Raw genomic sequence first — 6834 nt, 5'->3', positions numbered from 1 at the left:
CCGATTCCATTTTCTGCTAACAGTTATTGGATCTCGACCCACGCGAGCAGCAATGTCGCGATACGATAAACCGCTATCGCGATAGGCTCAAATCGGACCTTTATCAAAGTCGGAAACGTAATGCTACGCATTTCTCCTCCTTACACGAGGCATCACAACAACGTTTCATCAGGCAACGCCGGTCAACTGCTGTTTGTGTATGAGAAATCTGTTGGAAACTTTCATTATGTCAGCATGCTGTAAGTGTCGTCACCGGCGCCAACCTTTTGTGAATGCTCAGAAAAGCTAATCATTTGCACATCACAGCATCCTCTTCCTGCAGGTTAAATTTCGCGTCTGTAGCGCGTCATCTTCGTGGTGTAGCAATTTTAATGGCCAGTAGAGTATCTACATTTAAATTCCATCGTCCTCGAGGCACTGCATAGTGAATAGCTGAGGGTAGCGTCGTGTTCTGAATATCGATGATGGACGGGAGATTAATTATAATGACTTAGCTGCCTTATCTGATACCACTTTCGTACGAGTAGATAAAAGATTTCTTCCTGCAGGTCTTCTGTCACCTGTGCGTTTCAGGCCTTCCCGCCGGGGCAGTGATGTAAAAAAACTGACAGTGGAAAGGCCACTAACAAATAACAGACGAGCAGTTAATTAATATAGTCATTATATCTTGAAATTTTAGGAACACTTTTGGATGCTACGTAGCCTTGTTACGGTACGGGATGACAGCAATTCACAATTCTGGACAGCTCATCAGATTGCTGGTCCCTCGTAGAAAAAAACAACGGGCAACAGAAAAACAATTTAACAAGAAATAAAAGTGTAACTCTTCAGGCTTTCCCTTCGAGATCTTGACATTTGGAATAATCGGGTCTACTGCTGGATGTTTGTGTCGTTCTGGCACAATATTTCGGCCACGTAACTCGTTGCCTTCTTCAGGTGCTACCTGAGACTGCCGTATTGGAGGATCTTGTCCAGTATCCTCAGCAGCACCACCAGGCGGGCGCGGACCGCGAACGGAACGCCCGACACAGGACGGGCCTCAGACATTTTTTTTTAAATTTTTTTTGTGTCATGTGGTGTTTGCAGTTCCTTCGGCTTCACCGAATCTACGTCTACTTGTGTGTGGTCTTTTTTTGTTATTCTCTGTGATTTTCTTTTTATTTACAAAAAACAAATCGTAGGCTTTGGAGGGCATCGTCGGTAACAATAAGACCTTGCAGCCCCCGACCATCCTCGATTTATGAGGCGTGGGTTTTATTGTTGTTTGGTTGGGTGCAGCGGGCGCTGCTTGCACTGCTTTCCTTTGTAGAGTTGCGCCAGTCGGCCGCTCGGCGAGATGTCGTCGTTCCGTGGCGGCCTCTGTGCTCGTTGTTTCCCGCCGCTTGCCCGTTGGGTACGGCCGTCGTACATGCGTTGGTCTGCAGCAGGTCTGCTTCTCACTTTAACATTTACTCTCAAACATTTAATCTACTGTGGTTTACTCTAGTTTACTCTATGTAGTTAAGGGTGGTCGCACAGCCGACAGAGAGTGGGGGGGGGGGGGGGGTTAGTCACTACATCTTAGTTTAGTTTTGGTCCTACGCTAAGGTGCTTGGGTACAAAAACGGTGAAACCAAGTGTATCTCAATTTACACTTTTATCTGACATTGTTGGGTTTCAACTAGGGAGCACTATCCGCTAGACAAAATTACTACTAATCAAGGCAAAACAATTTAAACATTTATCTATTAGTTCCCAAACAAGGGAGCAAGGATTTTCAAGGACAATAACAAGGAAATATTACGTTAAGGGGAGTGCTACTGGACTAAGCTAGAAACAAAATCTCATTAAACTATTAGGTTATTCACTATTGCTTACTAATCTATGGGGTCTTGTATGATTTGGCGTGGCACTCTCTGCCTGTGCCACGTTCGGGGTATCACAGTACCTGTGCCCCTGAGATGTCTACAGTTTTCTCTTCGTTCTTCTAGTTTGTCAAATAGTGTGGTTACCAGTCTTTTAACTGTATCTTGTATCATCTCGATTACCACTGTTTCGTGGAGTTCGCGTACGGGTGTCCATGGTGGGGCGTCCAGAATCCACCTTAGTACTTGTTTCGCACCCTTCGCAATTTTTTGTGGTTTGTCTGGCACGTGATTCCCCACGCAGAACGTTAGTGCTGGGAGGACTGTTGTTTTGTATAATGTTCTCTTTGTTTCCATCCACATCTTCCTGCTGAGGAAGAAGGGCAGGAGGGCTTTTGCGAGGTTTATATATCTCTTTCGCTTTTCCCCGATGTGAAGGTGGAACAACAGCTAGTGTTACACTCAGGTATTTCACGGAGTCTCTCCACGGTAATTCCTGGGCGTTTAGAGACAGCTGGTTTCTGAGTATCGGCCGCTTTCTTGTGAAGTAGACAGCTGTAGTTTTGTCTGCGTTTAGTGTCATTTTGTTTCCCCTACACCAGTCTTCTACCATGTCTAGCTGCCTTTGGAGGCGTGCTATGTTTGTGTGGTGCTGCCTGCCACTCGTGTAGAAGGCTGTGTCATCCGCGAATTGGGCTATCCTGGCATGCGGTGACAGGAGGACGTCATTTGCTTATACACTCCTGGAAATTGAAATAAGAACACCGTGAATTCATTGTCCCACGAAGGGGAAACATTATTGACACATTCCCGGTGTCAGATACATCACATGATCACACTGACATAACCACAGGTACATAGACACAGGCAACAGAGCATGCACAATGTCACAGATCCCCACAAGAATACCACAGAGCTTTGAGAGTCCCATCAGATTCGACGCCTTAGGGGACTCGGATGAGGAAGGCGAGACAACTGCCCCCCTAGACGGTAACCCGCCACCACAACAGACACCACCAGTGGATACACCAGCAGCCCTCACCGAGGACACCGCTTCGTCACACGACAACTCGACTCCCGCCGTCGCGGGTCAACAACAGCCCACCGACAGCGGAGAGGACGAGACAAACCCAAAAAATGTACCACCAATAGTGGTGTACCAATTAGAGGGGTACACCAAACTCAACAAGGAGATAAAAAGTAGAATAGCTGGCCCCTTAAAGGCCATCTTCCGAGGTGACTCGGTTAAGTATAATTTCGAATCCCTAAGAGATTACTATGCCACGGCAGCCTTTCTAAGAGAAAGAGATGTACCGCATTTTAACCACCAACCGCCCGAGAAAAAGGATTTACACGTGGTCGTCCACGGCCTACCAGCCAGCAGAGGAGGAACTACGAGAGGCCCTTGTAGAGGAACGTTTCAGACCTTCATACGTGCACCAGTTTAAAAAACGAGCACGAAAATCACGAAGGCTCATCCGGGAGCCAATGTACAAAGTCTCCCTTCCCAGGGGCTCGGGCGGTGAGAGGATATACGAAGTGCGGTACATCCTCCACACAAAGGTGACGGTAGAAACCTACCGCCCCAAGGAAGGCCGCGCGCAGTGCCACCGCTGCCAGCGCCTAACGCACACGGCGAACTATTGCAACATGCCGGCGAGGTGCGTAAAGTGCGCGGGCCTCCACGCTACAAAAGACTGCCAAAAACCAGAGAGCGAGCCGCCGAATTGTGCACTGTGCTCCGGAGACCACCCAGCATCTTGGAAAGGCTGCCCGGAACACCAAAAGTATATGCACCGCCCCAGACAGCCGACAGAGCAACAGCACAAACAGCGTGCGCCCTCGAATAACAGGAAACCCAGGGCGAAAGACAGACGAGGACAGACCCTAACCTGGAGTTAGGAGACACACCACAGACACAACACGACCAAACAGAGAAAATCTCCCAAAAAGAGTCCCCACTCCAGGGGAAACAATACAACAGACGAATGACGAAACAGAAAGAACGTCACGCAAAACAGACAGACCTGACACACACGCAACCGAGGGCGCACGCTCCCCATGCCCACAACAAACAAGACCACGGTTTCCATCTCTCCCTGCGCGACGACAGGTCCATCCCGACATTGCCGCAGCCGCACAGGCGAAGGCGGCAGGCACAGACAAGAACGCACCAACACGTCGCCGCCGCTCCTTCAGAGAGGCATTCACATCACCAACGACAGATACAACACCAAACCACATCCAAACAAACACGACAAAACCAACACAAATCCGAAAAGAGACAACACACATCCAAACAAACACGACAAATCCAACGCAGATGCAAAAAGAGACAACAACCAAAAAAAAAACAGAAAACCACTGCCACTCTACACACAAATGAGAAAGGACTGCTCGTGGACGGCCTATGGGTGATCATAAACAAGATCCGATACCTCGAGCCGGCCGCGGTGGTCTCACGGTTCTAGGCGCGCAGTCCGGAACCGTGCGACTGCTACGGTCGCAGGTTCGAATCCTGCCTCGGGCATGGATGTGTGTGATGTCCTTAGGTTAGTTAGGTTTAAGTAGTTCTAAGTTCTAGGGGACTAATGACCACAGCAGTTGAGTCCCATAGTGCTCAGAGCCATTTGAACCATTTTCGATACCTCGAGCAGGACTCAAACATCGTCACAACAATATTTAACATGGCAAACGCGCACCGTCAAACATCGGACAGGACGGAAAAGACTCACATAATACTTAGTAGGTTCATGCAACGAGGCAGACAAAACATTGACACAACACTTTGCATCTGGAATGCAAACGGCATCAGAAACAAGAAAACGGAGCTACAAACGTTCATATCGGAGCACAATGTGGACGTCCTGTTAGTCTTCGAAACACACCTCCGGCCCTGCGATACATTTAAACTGCGGAACAGGACGGGTTGCCGCACCGACAGACAAAATCAACGAGGAGGTGGTACGGCCGTGTTCCTAAAACGGACAATTCCGCACTATGTGGTGGTCGCACCTCCGGTGCAAGACATCGAGGTCACTCTGGTCACAATAAACACAGAAAGAGGGAAATTGACGGTGGGGGCAGCATACCTTGCCCCAAACTGCCAGTTGCTGGAAGAAGACATCAGAGTGATCTTCGACAGGCACCAAAGGGTAGCGTTGGGCGGGGACCTAAACGCTAAAAATCCAGCGTGGAATTCCCGCACAACGAACCCGAAAGGAACAAAACTCCTGCAACTGGAGGACGCCTACCACTACATCGTCCGCGGCCCAGACGACGCTACACACATCCCGGTCATAGCCGGACACAGGCCGGACGTCCTGGACGTGCTGCTGACGAAAAACATCGGAGACTGCCTCGGGCATGGATGTGTGTGATGTCCTTAGTTAGGTTTAAGTAGTTCTAAGTTCTAGGGGACTGATGGCCTCAGATGTTAAGTTCCATAGTACTCAGAGCCATTTGAACCATTTTGAACGTCTTTGCTGAAGAGCCAGTACCGACAATTTGGGGCACCACCTCAGGGCGCATATGTACCGCTCTTATAATTATTAATCGGGGGTAAATTAAGTAAATATAATTACCTTCGTTAAACAAATTACGTACGATAGAATTAAATTAACCGGTAACCTACAGAAATTAGTATGTTACGAGCTCCCAACAGCTTAGCTATAGCACGGGCACGATACGTTGCCAACCGAACGCCAAGTAATGACTGTTAAAAGTTGGGACCATTCGGAACACTTCGTGTCGACTGTTTTCTGTTTCAGACTGCAGCCACCCACGGCGACTTCCATGTTGAGACGGTGTAATTGCCTGACGAAGTGTTATTGAGGTGTCTGCGTCAGGGGATATTAATTCACTTAAAACCGTAACGGTGTTTATATTTAAATGCATTATGCAACATGAGAAGCGATCACAAGTATGTACTAAATATCTCGTACGTCATTTTTCTTCTGATCATTGGCTTATATCACAAAAGCCTCAAATTAATTTGTATTACTTGCTACAAATATGTATAGCATTTGAAGATGACATTGTCTATAATGTCCTTTCTTGTTCCCATTTTACCTCCATGTGAAATGAATTTTGATGATACAACATGCAAAATCACAAATGTCCAACTTGCTATATGACAACAGGCAGCAGGTCTTTACTTCAGAAATAAATAAAAATATATAAATAACTCTTCCGTGTCAAAATTTATGCCAACGGCCTTGCCGCAGTGGTAACACCGGTCCCCGTCAGATCACCTAAGTTAAGCGCTGTCGGGCTGGGCTAGCACTTGTATGGGTGACCATCCGTGTGCCGAGCGCTGTTGGCAGGTGGGGTGCACTTAGCTCTTGCGAGGAAAACTGAGGAGCTACCTGATTCAGAAGTGGCGCCTCCAGTCTCGTAAACTGACATACGGCCGGAAGAGCTGAGAGCTGACCACATGCCCCTCCATATCCGCATCCAGTGACGCCTGTGGGTTGAGGAGGCCGGTCGGTACCATTGGTCCTTCATGGCCTGTTCGGGAGGAGTTGAGTTTAGTTTTAGTCAAGATTTATACCATACCAGGTGACCGGTACGAGTCGTGCACGTCCGTGATCTCTTAGTACTGTAAGGCAAACAGTATAATCTTCCCCCTCTCAAATACTCTTAACTCGCAGTGACCATGTACTCACTCTAAGCGACCACACATAGTTCACGTCCGAATTCACCAACATCAATTAAGATTAAGGGCATATTAAAATATTAACGTCTGTGTAAGTATTTTTGTTTGTTATTGTGTAGCTCTCAAAGTTAGCTGACATTTTTGGATTCAGCTCTTAGTTCCTCTAAGCAAATTATTATAAAATTCAGCTGAGAACCGCGGGCCGCACAAATACTTGATTTGGGCTTCATGTGGCTCGCGGGCCATAGTTTGACGACTACTGTCCTAGACAGTCCTAAGTAATAGAACGTCAGAAGTCATCAGAAGTAACGTACATGAGAAGTAAACGTACAT

At 47.7% G+C, this 6834-nt stretch overlaps 1 pseudogene; it reads left to right on the top strand.

Moving 5' to 3' along the window:
- The first annotated feature begins 6051 nt into the window (after positions 1-6051).
- LOC126282714 (5S ribosomal RNA) lies at positions 6052-6168 on the top strand (annotated as a pseudogene).
- Positions 6169-6834: the final 666 nt, after the last annotated feature.

Source organism: Schistocerca gregaria, chromosome 7, assembly GCF_023897955.1.
Source record: "Schistocerca gregaria isolate iqSchGreg1 chromosome 7, iqSchGreg1.2, whole genome shotgun sequence".
Lineage (NCBI taxonomy): Eukaryota > Metazoa > Arthropoda > Insecta > Orthoptera > Acrididae > Schistocerca > Schistocerca gregaria.
This window is presented reverse-complemented; position numbering and strand designations above follow the sequence as displayed.